Below are 18,516 nucleotides of genomic sequence, written 5' to 3'. Positions count from 1 at the left end.
ATGTCTCTTCCTTCTTAAAAGGCTTCATTGGCCCCCTACTAACCTTTAAGATAATGCCTGAACTCCTCAGCGGTGCGTGGACAGAATCTATTGTCTAATTACTCCTTTAGTAATGACCTTTGGCCATTCTCATTCCTCTCGATGTAGTGGGATCCACCTCTCACTGTTTACTTATCCATCCCCCCTCCCCCCCAGTTAATTCTTGAGAGCAGAGATTTTCCCCGCCCCCCAACCCCAGATCAAATCCCTATGGCAAGGAGCCAGAATAAGGCATAAGGCATAAGCATAAATAAAAACCCAGAAAAGAGTCATTAGCACTTGATTTTAATTAAAATTAACAGTTCAGATGAAGACTGGACTAGAATAGTGTTTAATATCAACCTCTGAGAAATCATATTTATATAAAACAAATGAAACAGGCCAGGAGAAGTCCAAAAAAGGTACAGTTTACATTATTGCACATGGATAAAATGCTATTTAGGGTAGCAAAATCCTCAGGCCAGAGGAGGAGGAAGAAAAGACAAATACAGAAGATAAACCTCTAGGAAGTATTTATTTTGCATTCTGAACTCTCCAGTGTCCTCAAAAGTATTTAGCACTTTGGACACATTCACTATGCTCTTGAAATAAAATGACTGCAGTGACTTCAACATGTTTTAGTTACACTTGCATTCTTTGTTCTAGTCATGTGCAAGTTCAATGTGTAGCTACCTCACATACTGGGACATCTGTAACACCAAAATTCCCAGTGCCCACAGTCATGGACAACAGGGAAAGGGAGTAAAGTACTATATTATACAGATTTTAGGGAACAAATACTGTGGCTATTGTTAACCCTTTTGAGCACTCTTGATTTTGGTCATTTATATTGGAACATGTGAAGGAATAACATTGAATATGAAAGTAACTCCTAGGCTGCTTCTAGAAAATAAAACACAATTTAAAAAGAGTTCCCTTCCATGTTCAGGAAGGTGGCAATTACTGTATATATAAGAAAAAGGGTGTAAACTTATAGAAAAGATCAACGCCAGCTTACAAATTATAAAATTGATTTTGTTTTAACCTGTGAGTGTAATACAAAAAAATGTAAACTTGTGGACCTAGTTACCAAGACCACTTATCCTCCTAAGCCCAGACATGAAATTAAAGTTTGGCTTGAGCTAGTTTTATCTTCAAGTTTTCTCCAAGTTTGTCCATGAACTCAAAGGTATTCAAGTAGTCAGAACGCTGTACGCTAAAAGGAGAGAAAAAAGGAAAGATGGAAATTTAGTTTGTTTCTAATATTGTAGGAGGTAGAGAAAAAAATCCTAAAAACACTACTTAACAGTATTCTATCTATTTCTAGAAGTCAACTGATTAATGTTACCAAGCTACAAGAATACAGACAATGACTATGTTTCCAGTTCATAGGGCTGACCCAGTCTTGGGCATCCTGCAGTGGAGGCTGAAGCACAAACATTCACAGTAGGTTCCATGCCATGTAGCTTTGAGGTTGAAACTATCAAAAGTTTCAGTTTAGACTAATCCAATGAGAGCAGACTCATCCTACTCCTTAATTCTTAGAAATAACAAAACCTGTTGAGAGTATAGCCATGCTTTACCTACATTCTCATTCACCGTTACATGTTCTTAAAAAAGCTTAAATGCTCTTGATTTCATCAGTGTTTTATTTAAGAAAAACAAAAAAGAATGGGCTAACTGACATAATCATGCTGGTACATGCCCATCAAATAGGCTGCAAAGATCCTATAGATACTACATATACTATACAGATTGGAACATTTCAAACATTGTATTCTCGATGGAAATTCAAGTTAAGAAATTTGCAGTGATTGAGTATATGCACTTTATTGGGGTGTACTGAAATCTCTGAGGATATACCAGTTGGGACTTGGTATTAGTGTTAATTTTTTCTAAAATTTCTTAAGATGAGTCCTGGGAACCAACTCTGACTTTGAGAGAGTTATCTGATTAGCAGCTAATGCAATGGAATACTGGTTACCATGTCCTCAGAAAAGCCCAAGGCAATCAATGCACAGTAAGTTCCACTGTACCGAAGGTTAGTGGAACTTAAGGAAGTGATAGTAATCAATGAACATCTTATACTTGCGCTACTTATTTGTCTCATTTGTAAATTAAAGAAAATAATGGGATGGAATTAGCTAGACTCTGAGTTCCCTTTTTTCCTAATTGACTATCATTTTCTTAAATTAAATAAGTTGTTCATTCAATTATTGTTAACTAGATCAGCAAATTATAGCCCAGCCATAGAATAAATTTAGCCTGTAGTCTGGTTTTGTACACAAAAGTATAATTGGCAAGTTGCTGTATCTATGCATCTTTGTATTATCTATGACCACCTTCCTGCCACAACAGTAGATGCCAAGTTTAGTATTTGCATAGTTTTCAAAAGACTGTATGTCCCACAAACTAAAATGTAGCTGGGCTTGGTGGCATATGCTTGTAAGCCCAGCTACCAGAAGATTGAGGCAGGAGGATCACAAATTCAAGGCTAGCCTGGGCAACTTAGTAAGACCCTGCCAAAAAAAAAATCCTAAAGATATAGCTCAATGATGGAGCATTCTTGAGTTAAATCACCAGAACCCCCCCCACATACACATACACAATCTGAAATGTTTACTGTCTGACACTACATAATGTCTACTGACCCCTAAAAAGGATGATGGATATCAATTTACATAATTACAAAAAACACTGGTGTTTTGAGGCTGGTGAGGGTAAATGGCAATCTGACCACAGAGTTCAGGGCATCTTATACTTACTTGGGTAGACCTTTAATGCAAGCAGCCAAGTTTTTGGTCATAAAGCCAGCCTCAATGGTCTCAATGCAGACTTCTTCCAAAGCCTTTGCAAAGATGCCAAGTTCATTATTGTTATCCAGCTTTGCTCTGTGGGCTAACCCTCTGGTCCAGGCAAAAATGGAAGCTAAAAAAGAGAAACAGTCATCCCAGGTCTAAGAATTCCCAAATCTTTCACAATTCTCCCAAACAAAACATTTTAAAAAATTTAGGTTGTGGGCTTTATTAGATGATATCCATATAGGACAGAAGTTTTAGGAAAGCTGGAAATAATTTCCCAAATAGAAACTACCCCCCCAATACCCCAAAACCCCAGAGGAAAGGGACCAGGGGGTGGTGGGAGGAGGGAGGGGGAATGTGCTATGAAGTGATATTGGCCAAGTTTTGTTGTTATATTTTGCGCACAGACAATATGTAACAACAAACCCCACTGTTATGCAACTATAATGCACTAAGAAAAAGTGTGGGAAAAAAACCTACATTTTAATGGTATGGTACTAGAGCTTGATGTTTAAGGTATTTCTCTTAGAAAAGGTCTCTATATCTTTTGTCTACATGTCTACATTGGTCTCCTCTTTTTAGGCTGCTATCTCTTTTTAAAGTGCTGTCCTTGACACCTTGTTGGAGGCATCTATCCATGTGACTTTAGATGTGTAGCCTCCAGTGACATTTCACTGCTCTAGGGACAGTTGATACACTTGTTGATAATATTCTTTTCTGTAATGTATACTCTTCTACAAAATAGAAAAGCACATTTTGAGAACATTATTAAGCATGTTAAAATAGCTCCTATTAGTAGAATTCATTAGCTACTTGCTGATGACTTTTCACACAAAACACTGAGTAGCCTAAGGAATGTGCCTGAGTTCCTCTGGAGATCTCCTTTGGAGAACACTCTCTTGTCAGAAATCGATGTAGGAGTAGACACCATCTTACCAATAGGATTGGTGGACGTCTCCTGTCCTTTCTGGTACAAGCGGTAGTGGCGTGTTACTGTCCCATGGGCAGCCTCTGCTTCTACTGTCTTGCCATCTGGACAAATCAGCACACTAGTCATCATGCCAAGGGAGCCATAACCTGTAGGTGGCAGAGCATTAAGTACTGGTCCATCTGCGAGAAGACTGGTCTCTCAGCATTGAGAGCAAAAGACTCAATCTTGTCAGGTCTTGGTAAGCAAAGTAAGCATGAGCACATGGAGTCATTGGTAGCTCCTCTGCCTTTCAGAAAATGAAGTATCCAGATCTCAGAGTCAAAGGATCTGGAGAAGCTGAGCTGTTTCTCATTTATCCCTGGTACCTGCTCCATGATGGAGGGTTTGGGGTCTGACTGCCTGTTTTTCACCCTATTCTGTGACTTCATATCTGCTGTGACTCAGTTTTCCTACCTGTAAAATGAGAATAATAAAAGGACCTACTTTACTGTGTTGTTGTGGGATTAGATGAATATACATATAATTTGTGAATATATATTCATATTTCTTAGAAAAATATCTGCACAGTAAGAGCTCAATATCTTGTTGTTATTATATGCAGATACTCTGCTATTCTGAGGAAATAAGGATTAAAGAGTTGTCTCCTGCCTTCAATTTACTATAAACTCATGGGGATGGGAAAAAGGCTCATAAATACAGGATGGGTTAGATCCAAGAACATTCTAATTGCTCTTCCTTGTTCTCTGTAATACCCTCAACAAAACAATTCTCTTCCATGGTTTCCTATTCAAATAACCATATTCTAAGTTAAGTTAATTCACTTATTTTTTTATGTACACTTTTTCACTTGAATTCAAGGGACCCTTTCTCCATTTGTGCCACCACCTATGAGTTCTCATTAAGTTAATAATGTAAACTTCCAATAAATAAACAAATGGCTACTTTTGTGTGGGCAGAGATCAAGTGGATCTACTCTAATTTCATTTTAGTTTTTGGTCATCTTTAAGCCCAGTTAAGAAATTTCTGTGTGGAATTAATAGTTCCTTCCATATCACTGTATTTCTTTGAGGCTTCATAGATACTCAAATTAAGTTGATTAGAGAATTCAGGACCCTACCATGGTGAATTTGTCTATTTATTAATATTAGGATATAAGCTTATGTCATTATCAAAACTGAGGACATAAATGAAATGGCCTGAGTCTGAAGTAGTTTGTGTCTCTAGAGTTGAATGAACAAAAAGATAGCTGGGCTGGTTTTCATCTATTTAGCTGAGATCACCCGATCTACCAGACTCTGGTCTTGAGTAGGTCTCTTATCAGGGCCCATGGTACTTAGATCTCTTGCTTCATAGTCCTTTAAACTTTTATAACTGGACATTTACATCTGAAATATTTCTTTTGATACTCTCTTCTTATTGCCATGAGAACCTTTAAACATGGAATAACTTTGGGTCCCTCTCCCAGAACTCCAATGACAAGGAATAGCTCTCCTCATCTTCTGTGGAGTCACCACTAAGCAGTGCACCTTTCTGTATGTATTTAGTACCAACCACCAAGGATCTGGAGACAGAGGAGGTGGGAGTGGTGTTGGTAAAAAGTTGTGTAATTCAGTTATCTGATATAAAAGTAATCTTGGGGCTGGTCTACTGATTTTCAAACTGATTAGAGATGTTTAACTTTCAAAGAGAAAAAGTAGTACTTCCTGGGAGAAAATAAACATAATTAAAGCCTATGCAAACATTCATCTGGGGAGAGTCAAGTTCCTACAGCTACCAGGAGTAACTGAAACTGAGCAGCAACTTGGTGCTGAGGAAAACAGGAAAAGGAGAATTTCTGTTGATTTGGCCAATTCCCCTGGCATGAAGTACCTGGTTCCTGGAATTTCTGTGAATGGCCCTGGACTTCTTTTCTCAATATTTCTTTGTACAATCCCCTTTGTTAAAAGCTAAGCAGTAAGCTTAAATTAAAATATATATATTATAATTATATTAAATTAAAATGTACATATATATATACACACACACACAGACATAAACACATACACATATATATTTATATATATATACACACACACACACACACACAGTAACAAAGCAGCCTGATTCAAGGCTGGCAGTAGGGGCATGATCAGGACCTGTTGCCAGGTGAATGAGCTCCTGGAGATACTGCTCACAGTTGCCTGACAACCCAGGCCACTCACTTTATTGCTCCTCCTTGCCTGAGTACACTTGGTTTTCATAATATCACCAGAGGGAAAATGAATGCAGGAAAAGGTGGTGACTTCTGGACCAGGTAGTTGGCTACCTGCTGGACATTTTAAAACTTCAAGGAAAAAAAGGATGAGGTGAGTTTAACATAAGACTGGAGCCAGCAGTGTTAAACCCCTGCTTATTTCCTCTGTGACCTTGAATAATTCACTTCCCCATCTAAACTTAATTTCTTTATGTGTCAGAAAATGAATGATGGATCTGGGTGTTTTGTAGCACTAGCATTTCATAGTTTTACAACTAAGGACTATGAAATCCCTCTTCCCAAACTATAGATCTACCATGGAATGACCTCAGGGCTAACAGGCTCCATCTACCTCCACCTGCTGCTCTGGCTCCTTACCTTGGGCCATGGAGTCTGACTGCACATCACCATCATAGTTTTTACAGGCCCAGATGAAGCCTCCCTCTGATTTCATAGCTTGAGGCACCATGTCATCGATGAGCCTATGCTCATACCAGATCTTTTGGGCTTCAAATTGGGATTTGTACTGCCTAAGAAACAAGAGAAAAATTAGAACAATTAAAAAAGAAGTTGGCTTTTCAGGGCTGTCATCTGCTTCTCCCAAAGGCTTGGAAGAGGACAGGGAGCAGACTTTTTCAGTAGACAGAGCACAAATGTGGGACTCTAACACAGGCTAAATCTCTGCTCAAGCATTCTCTGGCTATTAAACCCCAATTTGGCCACCTGTCACACCTTGCAGGAAAGGTGTGATACAGTAGGCTGACCCAACTATTTCTTTAATTTCTAATTTTCAATATAGTACTGATCATATTCTTGAGACTCAGAGTCTTTTAAGAATGTAGCAAAGGAAGCTGAGTATAGTGGTCTATTCCTATAATTCTAGCAACCCAGGAGGCTTAGGCAGGAGGATTGCAATTTCTCAGCAATTTAGCAAGACCCTCAGCAACTTAGCAAGACCTTGTCTCAAAATAAAAAATAAAAAGGGCTGGGGTATAGGTTATTAGTAAAGCACCCTTGGGTTCAATCTTGGTGTTGAAAAGAAAAAATAATATAAAAAAGGGAATAAAAGATATTCCAATGACATGATATCATTCAGGAAACTAGATATACTATGGGACAGTTTCTAGGCTTAGTACAGATGGATGGTTGGAAGAGGGAATCAAAATGCCTTTGAAAAGATTTTTTTATCCAGAAAAACTGCATCTGAACTGAAGAGTTAACACAGGCTCACCTCACAGGTTGTTGGGCGCGAGGTTGTTATAAATTTATACTTAAGTTCAAAAGACCATGTAAGGTAGAGTTTCAATCATTACAATGATTTTTAGAAAGAAGAAAATGGGCCTGACTCATAAACTGACATATTTGACAAATCAGAACTTTCTATCACTAACAGGGTACTTTAGTCAAATACTAAACAATCCTGGCTCTGTGAAAAATTAAGGATGGACCCTTTTTTAGAACATGTTTATTTTCCAAAAGCAATTCAGAGTGGTTTTATTTCACTCCTGCTAAATCTTAGTTTTGCTCTTATGTAATTTAAGGATTATTGAAGATTTTCACTTGATTTGTCACAGAATCAAAGGGATAAGGAAATGCAAATTCTATACCATAAATGCCAGCTTACTTGGAAACAAAAGAAAGAAAAAGGAATAAAGAATGGCAGTTACTTGTCATATATCTCCTGAAAGATGTCTTTAAAGCGCCCATCATATTTCTTCAGAATAGTGTTTTTGGTGCTCAGATACAAAGGCCAACCCTTAGACAGAGCCATTTGGAAGGAACTGTGTGCAAAATCTTCAATTTACTTGTCTTCATTGTACATTTCCATGGCAACTCCACCACCCACTGCAGGGAGCAATGAGAGAAAAAAAGAAAGTAAATGTGGGATAGCTGGAACGAGGTTAAAGGAATCTCCACAACCAAAATACCAATTCTTGGCTCCCCTGGCTGAGCCTAGACTTCAATTCCCTGGCAGTCTTCCAAAATGAACAGTTCAGAAGTTTTCAAGGGACAGGATAGGATGAAAATAAGTTCTAGATAAGAATAGTCTAACTTGTTTTGGAAGGGCCACGGAAATAAGAAAAGCATATGGTCTTCAGGATCCCAAAGATACTGAAATACCAAAAACTACTAATATGGGGGCTGTGGCTGTGGCTCAGCGGTAGCACACTTGCCTGGCATGTGTGAGGCACTGGGTTCGATTCTCAACACTGCATATAAAAATAAATAAAATAAAAGTCTAACAACAATTAAAAAATATTTTAAAAAACCTGCTAATGTGACAGAAATATACTCACAAATGGGCAAATAATTTTGAATTTGTTTTTTATGTACTTTAACAATTTCCAACATGTATTTTGAACTTAAGGGTGTACTCAGCCCATAATTATTGAGAGAGATTTGCATTTTAAATACTAAATGAAAATTCTTGTAATTTCCAGAAGGATACTGAGCATGTCTACTGCAATTGGTGGAAATAATTATGCTACATGTAATCATTCATGTTTCACAACTTTTATTAGTTGAACTCTGAAACTTGAACCCATACCAACTCCCAGGGTGCTGAAACTCACAGAAGTAGATTCTATTAAGATGACATTATTTAAAGGAGGTAAGGAAAAAAAAGATATATAGGTGTTATCTTTTTTTAAAATTTGTTTGTTTAAATTTTTAAAATTTGTTTGTTTAAATGAGTACTATCAACAACTTTTGGGTGGGATTGCCCTAATGAAACTTTGAAGCTGCCAGGGAAGAAAAATCAAAAAAACAAATGTTTCACTTTCACAGGATAAATTCCCAGAAGGGTAAGGAGAAAATCTTAGCAAATAATGCAACCATTTCTAAATACAAACCCCACCAGAGCAAAGGGTAGGATTGCATGACAGATGATTTGGGGCTATTAATTTTTAATTTATACCATTTGTGCATAAGATATTCCTGCAAATCTTCCCTCCATATTTTAAGACAAATGCATAAATGTCTCCTTGTCATTGCCTATATGCATTTCCAGTTAAGTGACTAATCCCTTCATGCTTTATTCATGCCATGGGAGGGTATGGAACCAACTACTTTTTAAGTTAGATTTTAGGTCCTGTAGAAGTGTAGAATTGGGTTATATTTTTAGGCAGTCACTAATTTTGAAAAAAAAACAGTAATAATGTTTCTAAATCATTTGTTTTAAAAAAAAGAAGATGTAGCTTATGATGGACTCATACATACCTTCAAAGTTATGTACCAGGTATGTCACCTTCTGGGTTCCATCACTTGGTGTGTAGGTTATCTCTACTTTTCCAGGCCCAGGAACGACAAAATCAGTTGCTCTGTACTATATAAGTAGGAAAAAGGTATTAAGAAAAGAAAAATATCCCAATAGGAATTATAAGGAAATATATGTATATATATATATATCTGAGAGAGAGAGAGGGAGACAGAGAAACACACATGAGCACAAGAAGACACCAAGATAAACAAGAGAATATAGCTTGTCCTTTTTTTTGTTATTAGGGATTGAATTCATGGGTGCATAACCACTGAACTACATTCCCAGTCTTTTTTATTTAATTAATCTGAGACAGGGTCTCCCCAGTTGCTGAGGCTGGCCTTGAACTTGGGATCCTCCTGCCTTAGCCTCCTGAGTTGCTGGGATTACAGGCTACCACATCTGGCAGATCTTTAAAGAGATAGAAACCAAGATAGTCCAGAGTTCCTCTAGTTAGTGGTAATGCACATTAAAAAGTCAGTCAGTATTTATTAGAAGGCTACCATGTATGTGACAGTTTTATGGGCACTGATACAGAGAACACAGAGAATCACACAAGATACTTTCTTTAGGAAGCTTACCAACCTAATAAAGACAATACTAAGTGAGAAGTGACAGAGAGTTTTCAAATGTCAGAAAGAGTCATAAGCCAATAAATCAATAAAAATGCTGCAAGGTGATGAAGAGATACAACCTGGCCCATGGGCTGAGAAAGCTGTCCCGCAGGGAGGATTATAATACTACTTGTGCTGAAAATGATGATAGAGCTGATGCTTTGTCCTTACTATGTATCAAATGCTTTAAGATGATCTCATTTGATTCTCACATCAATCTTACAAAGATGTCAGTGTGATATAATGAAAATAATGCATCCTGAGTCCAGAGACTTGGGATCATTACTTAGAGTTTCAGGGCTCAGTCGTTCCAGTTATCACTTGTCCACATGAAAAAAATCATCTGGAAGCTGCTGTGACAGTTGATGAACCCCCCCCCCCAAATCCTGCTCACCTCCCTCATGAGCATAAGCCATTCCAGTGGAGAAATGTGCCTGGTACACATGAGGTATTCACAAGTCATTCGTGCACTGAAACTTACTCAAAGACTTGGGTTAATTGGGAGACTTGGAGTTAGGAATTAACAAGCACCAGCCACACCTATAGGTTGATAGTAATACTAACAGTAGGTAAAAGAGTATTCAGATAACAAAAAAGATTAAATATCTACTCTACAAAGAACACTTATGACATATAAAGTCATTAACTATGGGTTGCTGATTTGTTTCCATTTCTCAAAAGGAAGAACTGAGACATCAAGGCACTGTAAATGCTTTGCATAGGGTTTATGCACATTTACACAGCAAATCAACCTGGCATTTGAAAATTTTAATCTTGACTTTAAACAACAGAATGTCCATTATTACAAATGACTGATGCTACAATTAAAAAAAAAAGACAGACTGAATTGGTAAGAACTGCCACCTATGCATCCTTGCCTGGGACTCTGGTACCTGTGAGGGGCCTGGCCAGGATGAAGGGACAGTATGAACCACAGGGTGGAACAAAGTTAACCAACTCCTTGGGGACTGAGCTGGCAACCCTGTCCCCAGAAACATCTTCCCTGGCCACACCATTTAAAGGGATGACTACATAGAAATGCAGATTTTGGATTTTAGCATTAGGGAATTCCTGTTTTTAAGGTTCTTGTAAGACATAAGCTTCTTTCTATGAAAATCTGAAACCTGCCTCAACACAATTTGGAATTTGTTTAATTGGCAGCTTTTCTGCTTAACTTGGCAATGAGTCTATTTGTATACAGAATCCATTTTTGGTTTTCAAGTAGGAAAAAATGTTCTAACTAGATTGCTTTTAAATACTAAGCCAGTTATCATGTTTAATATCATATTTTGTGGTTTTCAACCCTATCTGTACATTAGAATCACTTGTGGAACTGATTCAAAAGCCTGAATTCAGATTTCAGCTGGTGGAGATGGGACTCAGATATTAGACAAAAACCAAAAAGGTAAAGCTAAACCTAACCAAACCAATGAATCATTCATAAGTGGATCTTATTATGCAGCCAGCATTGAAAACCACTGACCTGGTTGGATCATATGATACTACTAAAAAATAAAAAAAATAAAAAATAATTGGGCATTTGTGTGATATAACTAACAAAAGGATAAAGAAAGAAAAAAACATGTTTGGCAAAAATCATGTGTTGAGATGGGTATCTACAGTAAGTTTATCTGTATTTACCTCTACCTAAATGTGGGTAAATATACAGCTATACATACTAGAATTTCTAAATTTTGCAACTTTGCTTAATGGGTGTAGAAACCAAAAGATAAGGATAAAAACCCATATAAATCAGAATTGCTGGGTCATGTAAAAATATATGGAAAATTATGCCCAAATGACTTACTTGGTCCCCATAAGCATGATGGCCTATGATGATGGGTTTTATCCATCCATTCACAAGTCGTGGGATATTTTTGCAGATAATTGCTTCTCTAAAGACAGTGCCACCCAGAATATTTCGGATAGTGCCATTTGGTGATTTCTACATTTGCTTCAACTTGAACTCCTCAACCCTCTTCTCGTCAGGGGTGATAGTAGCACATTTGATGCCAACATTATACTTCTTTATAGCTTCTGCAGCATCCTTGGTGACCTGGTCATTGGTGGCATCACTATTCTCTATGCCTAAGTCATAGCTAGAAAGGGAAAAAAGTATCAATACTTCAGGAAAATAAATAAGTTATAATCCATGACCCCACTGGTGACACGCAGAGGTTGCTATGCAGAAGATAAAGGACTCAAAGACACCTAAATCTGTCAAGTTTTAGCACTGATGTATTCTAAACATAGAAGATGACTGACAATTCAAGAAGGAAGTAAAGAGTCAAGAGAACTAGGCTAGTGGGCAGTTGTCTATCTGGAAATTGAATGGAAAACAATGAACTCTGCCAAATTGCCCCCTATTTTTTACCATCTTGAGGCAATAACAACACATGAACAACCCTTTGGCATGGCTTCCCTCTATATAATTAGCATACAAGTTAAACCTAAGCACTACCTAATTTTCCCTTAGTAAATATTGTGCTTGAAAAATAAAGGTGTGGAAGTCTTAAAGGATGTTTTGTATTCTGACATTAAAGTGATGAAGGGTATAGAGATTACTGTTGTGCAAAAAATACTAATGACTGCTTCATTTGTGCCAGTTAGTCATAAGGTGAACCTTCCCCTAATTCTTGGGCAAGTCCCTATGTTCTGGAAACAAGCCTGCAGTTTATTGGATAAGTAGTAGAACCCATCATCAGTTTCATATGCACCAGAAAGTTTTAGCTCAACGTACACCAACACCCATACTGCAGGTCATTCAGAGCTGAATGAATGTTGGCTGTTCATGGAACACAAAAACATGATTTTATGGAAAGTAGTAAAAATAAAATAATAGAATAACTTATTTTGTTCTCTAAGAATTTAAAGTTTTTCAGCTCTCAAAAAAATTGCTAAACCAAATAGTCTCTAGATTTCTGTTCTTAGTTTTCACATCTTCTTTCCTTAGATATCCCAACTGCTGATGCAAACACAGAAATAGCAATCTTGATTGATTCACAAATAAAAAAAAGTCTAATGCTTCAACTTTAGATAATTCACATAAATCTAACAAAGCCATATACTTTCTTATCTTCCTGCATAGAAAATGCTGAATATAGACAACGTCTAATCCCAACTCCACAAGAAGGATGGCCACAGTTTTCATGTTCCTAGGTATGATTCTCATCAGAAGAATCTACCAGAAAATTAGTGGATTTTCTGCTTCCCTTAACATTTCTAAAAGAAAAGAAGAAATAAATAGCCAGGACCACTACTGAGTCTTAATAAAAACAACAACAACAAAAACAAAATAAAAAATCAAAAAACAAAATCAAAAACAATCAATCACTACATTTCTTTCAAAAAGAAGCAGAAATAACAGCAAATTTGGAACAACTTAAAACTTATTTGAACTTGCAAGAATTCTTTAGTTTGTAGCCACTGACTTTTTTTTTCTGCCTAGGCATAAAGACACCCCTTTAAAAGGCCTTATGAGTCTATACTACAGAGGCTAGCATTATTATTCTGGACCCTGTAAACCCCTGCAAGTTCACATAATGTCATGCAAAGTTCTGAAAAAGGAGAGAGTTTGTGAAATGCTTCTTCAACCCACTTGGAAACTGTTTTTATGCTCTGTTTCCTGTATGTTTGGTGGATTCCTACAAGCACAGTCTTTACACCACATGGTGGCTGCAATACAGATATTATCAGCAGCTTAATTTTAGAACAATTAAAAAGGGCATCTAATGACAGCATGAGAACTGAATGTCTAAACCAAAGCAAGTTAACGGGTCCTCAGGACACATTCTGAATACTTCTGGATGGAGACAGACACTTAATAGTTGCCAACAATTTGACTGAAACGTGTTGTACTATACCAGGCTTTAGCTACTTCACCTTTTTAAACATTCTGCCTCTACTTAGTTTGAATGTTCAAAAACAAGAGCTGCTTATAAAAGACACAAGGAAAAAATGAGAGAATTACGAACATACTTTCACATCTGCCCCCAAACACTGTAAAGACTGGGCAAAGAGACAAAGATGACCTAAGGGAACTGGGGCTTGAGGTGGGTGTCTCAGAGAACCATGAGGGTTCTTTCAGTGCAGCAGCTGTATGAAAGGGTGAAAGGTCAAGAATGAAAAGGAAACATCCACTGACTGATTAAGAGAATGATAGAAAATTGAGATTGAAAGGATAAAATTTACTTTACTATTTTTTACACCCTCTCGTTTTTTTCTCTTCCACAAGTAATACATTGTGCTACTTGTGGGCACTGATTTATTACAAATAAAACCATCACTGGAATCAAGGTAAGAAAGCCCTCAAAATTTGTTCCCCTTATGATTCTTGAGTTCTAGATAATGATAAATCCAGTTTTTTTACTAGAATGTTAAATTAGAAGGTTCATTAGGTATATTTAAGCCTGTTCACAAAACATGGCTACATCTATTTTTAAAAGCCAATTGCACCCTGAAATAACTTAGATTAAACTTTCTGAATCTGCTAGCTTCATGGACGAATAATTCATTTACCTATGCAGATCCAATTCCACATAAGGAAAAATGAGTTTTTCTTTAATCAGTTCCCAAATGATTCGTGTCATTTCATCTCCTTGCATCTCTACCACAGAACCGCCATGGATTTTTTTGGGACATTTTTACTTCAATAAATCTAAAAAGAAGAACAGATTGGATATATGCCTTGTCATTATTTCATTATAAAGTGGAAATGAAATATAAACAATCTCGTGACTACTAAAAAAACAGTTCATAATAGTTCTTACATGCAAAGCAAATAACAATTATATTTACCATCAGAATCGAGAATTTTCTCTGTATAAAGCATTGTGTTGTGTTCTTTATATGTGGTTTGTGTCAGCCCTATTAGCCCTATAAGATGGAAATTGTTTAACCATTTTACCTTTAGAGAAAACTAGCTTTGCCCAAGGCCACCTTGCTAAAGGGTAGGGGTGTCTGACCTTGTACATGTCCTTAATAATGCAATCACTATTCTCAACTATTGGTTTGTCTTATGAAATGAGATTATTTTCACAATATCATCCTATTTGAACATATTTATCCAATTCAATTCCTCATTTTATTGGGCCCATAAGATGAGCAGAACGGCAAGTGCTAGTATTTGTCCTAAAAAGCTGTTTTGGTGAAAATAACTACCATTGAGGAGATTCAACTGGTTATGACCCATATTCCAGATAACTTCAGAAGTGCAAGACAAAGAATTCCTGGTGGAACTGTGCAAGATAAAGAATTCCTGGTAGAACTGTGCTTTCCTAGAGACAACACAGGCTTCAGAGATGTGAAGCTAAATAGAAAAGTGACTTCTCAATTAGAGAAATCTGAATAGGAAAGGTCCCCTGCCCAGGACCCAAGCATGTCCCTGTCTTGTTCTTTAGTATCCTAACTCCTCCATGGTTCCTCTGGCCCTTCACAGGTGAGGATAAGCTACCAGTGGGTGGGATGGGGGAAACAGCATTGTTTTAGGGAGGCATGGCCCTTTAAAAAATGGCATGTGGGGGTACAAAATACCAATTAATCTAATCCCATAAAGAACAAAGCTGGATCCTTTGGAAGAAATGAAACTGTGAGCCTTCAAAGAAGACCATGGTTTATGCTTATTCTCGAAGAGACACAGGCCTTGAGCCTGCTAAAAGAATCTGTTCCTTCTCATGACACTTTAATAGAAATTTTGCCCAGCAACACAACTGCAAATTACTTTTAACCCCTTAAGTTAGAGTGAGGACTGAAAAGTCAAGAGAAATCAATTGAAAAAAATAAATACAAAAATAAATAAGAAGATTAGATCAGAAGCTGAAAAACAGTCTCTCTTGAACAGTTGAGCTAAAGCATTCTGGCCTTTAAATAAAAAAGTATAAGTAAGCTGTAAACCTTAGTTTCTTGTGATAAATGAGGATATAATCCCAACCCCAGGCGCACTTTCACTCCTCAAATTTGTAGTTCTAGATTCCTGCTTATTAGTATTCAGGAGGCTCCCTATATCTTACCAGGGAACTTAGAACTCAACTAGAATAAAAGAAATGAGCAAACTTGTGGATGAGTTAATTACTTCTATCAGTAATTTCAAGAACATTTTATAGTATAGCTTTAAGTGTATGAATCTGTCATGCTTAATCCTACTTTCATACCTGTCTTTGCTTTAAAACATAACAAATAAAAGCAGCGGCAAGCTTATTTTGGTTTTGATAGTACATTTTCATGGCCATGTTCTTACACAGTATTATGCAATAGTTATGACTGGGCTATTTTTCCTTGATGGCAAATACAGTTAATAGATCAGACTCTGTATTTAAAATGGCAAAACTAAGGAACAGTTTTTTTTTAGTTTCCTTCTCAGTGAATGCAAACATACTCTCTGCAATAATTTTTCTATGTGTTATAATGCATTACTGAACATTTTAAGTTTTCCCTGCATTAATTATGTATTAAATTTTCTTCTTTCAACAACAACAACAAAGAATTATTGTTACTACAATGTAAGGCATTAGTGTGTTTCTTCTAGATTTGATTTTAATGCCCTGGGCTTTAGATCTCAATGGATTTATTGAATTCTTATACCTCTCTGGTTTTCTATCTCCATCCAACCCCAACTTCTGAAAGAAGGGCTGTTTCAAGCCCAATAAATGAACAGCCACCAGTTCATTTATTGAATCTGAAGGTAGTTAAATTCCAATCTCCTGACATACTAGTGTAATTCCAGAAAACAAACTTAGAATAATAATACAGGGTAGTTCAAGTAAAAAGAGCCACTTGCTCTATTTTATTTTTGTTAACCTCAAATTTTTAGCCAATTTTTAAAGGCTATGTTTAAGAACTACAATAATTGCTGGCCAAATATAGTCTCTTGCAGATCAGAGAAGACGCTAGGCTAAAAGAAATAAAGCGGTTTTAATTTATCATTGGAAATATTCTTGACTCATTTCATTGCAGTATCTTAGCTTGCCCTCAAAACTAATTAAAGGCAGGATGGCCACATCAAAGAAAGTACAGAAGAAGAGAAATTATGAATTCTCACCTTTACAGTGAACGGACTTCTAGTCACACCAACTCCTCTCAATCTTGTGGACTCAACTGCAGTTTATCTCCTAAAACACAACAAAACCGGGAATAGAAAGTCTTAAAACAAACACACACACACACACACACACACACACAAACAACACAAACACACATACACACACACACACACACACACACACACACACACACGTCAGGAGGATTTAACTGTTTTTAATACCAGTCAGGCTGCCTGATTTATCTGGTTTAAAGTACAGTGCTGAGTATCCAGAGGAGCAAAGGGCAGCTTTGGGTCCACGTCCACCTTCCAAATAAAGGTCGAGGGAGTACAAATCTTTCTACCTGCACACATCTAAGGGTGCGTCCCTGGTCCGTAGTCTGTTAGCTGGCCTAGGGGTTTGTACGTCCTCGGGTGACGCTGTAAGCTTGCAGATGTCCCTGTGGACGTTGTGCAAGAGGGCTCCAACGGAATCTGGACGGGTTCCTCTTTCCAGATTTCCACTCTTGATGTTCCCTATTGGGTGCCGGGACCTTTAACACCCAGACACTTGGAGCTGGCAGAGTAACGCCCTCCTAGAACTTGAAATCCCATCTCAAGGGAGGAATGCTTTCCCGACCCCCACCGCGCCCAGGGTGACCTAGGGAACAGTCTTCGGATCCAAACCAGAGCTCCGCCCCCTCGCGCCCCCAGGCGAACGCAGCCTATGTGCCACTGCCAGTCCCTCGCAGCCTGAGTTCGCTGTCCACGCCCAAGTCCTCAGCTTACACCCTTCTTTGCACCCAGTTCCCCACTGTCACATGTGAAACCTCCTACAGCAAGATTTTCCTTTCCGTATGCAGATCTGGTCTTCCACTTGTCAATGCATCCAACTTCCTCAGCGCCCAATTTCTTCCTCCCATGCCCAAGAGCAGGTTTCCCTACCTCCAGCACCCTCTTCTTCCTTTTTTTCCCTTTCCCATGCTGAATACCTGGATTTGTCCCTGCTTGAACTTAGGCCTTGCCGCTAAGTTCCTGCCTCCATAGCCAAGACCAGAGCTTTCTTTCTTTTCCACATTCCAGCCTTTTATGAATTAAAGCCTCCCACAACAGCCAGGGACCTGGGCCGCCCCTCAAAGCCTGAGGTTACCTGCAGGGGAAGGTACGTTGGCGAGCAGCCCGAGGCGCCACAGTTATTCACACGCTCAAACTCACACTCACACACAGGCAATCCTCACTGGGCCCAGCTGTTTCAGCCTGTGACACCATCTCTACAGATCCAGGGACCAGTGGGCGGGTCAGGGCTTTTTCCTCTTCCCGGCTTTTGTCCCCTCCCAAGCCCCACCTCCTCAGCCCACCTCCCGGCCCCGCCCCTGTCTCCAATCGCTGCCTGCCGACTCCTCGGGTTGGGCGGGGCCAGGGCCTAGGGGCGGGCCCAGAGAAGCTGGGGCTCAGTACTTGGGGCGACCTCCGTGTCCTCCGGGTGGAGGAAGGGGCTTCCTTGCAGCTGGGATTCCTCTCCAAGCCCAGCTGCCGAGGAACGTGAATGCCACTTGCAGGCCGGGGAGCTGGCCGAGCTGAGGCTGCAGCAGCCCGGCCATGTACCAATCTAGAGCACTGTGAAGCGTGTTTTCAGGTCCGCAGT

The 18,516-nt window shown here is 38.4% G+C and overlaps 1 pseudogene across 1 annotated transcript; it reads right to left on the bottom strand.

Moving 5' to 3' along the window:
• Window positions 1-307: 307 nt before the first annotated feature.
• Window positions 308-17,272, bottom strand: LOC144374325 (isocitrate dehydrogenase [NADP] cytoplasmic-like; annotated as a pseudogene). The gene is made up of 10 exons (XR_013433767.1): window positions 17,115-17,272; window positions 16,893-16,962; window positions 14,375-14,513; window positions 11,664-11,955; window positions 9,203-9,308; window positions 7,651-7,828; window positions 6,362-6,513; window positions 3,756-3,896; window positions 2,784-2,946; window positions 308-1,234 (listed from the first exon to the last, which is right to left on the bottom strand). The product of XR_013433767.1 is annotated as an isocitrate dehydrogenase [NADP] cytoplasmic-like (transcript).
• Between the last annotated feature and the right edge of the window lie 1,244 nt (window positions 17,273-18,516).

The sequence above is a fragment of the Ictidomys tridecemlineatus genome, unplaced genomic scaffold (assembly GCF_052094955.1).
Source record: "Ictidomys tridecemlineatus isolate mIctTri1 unplaced genomic scaffold, mIctTri1.hap1 Scaffold_64, whole genome shotgun sequence".
Classification (NCBI taxonomy): domain Eukaryota; kingdom Metazoa; phylum Chordata; class Mammalia; order Rodentia; family Sciuridae; genus Ictidomys; species Ictidomys tridecemlineatus.
This window is presented reverse-complemented; position numbering and strand designations above follow the sequence as displayed.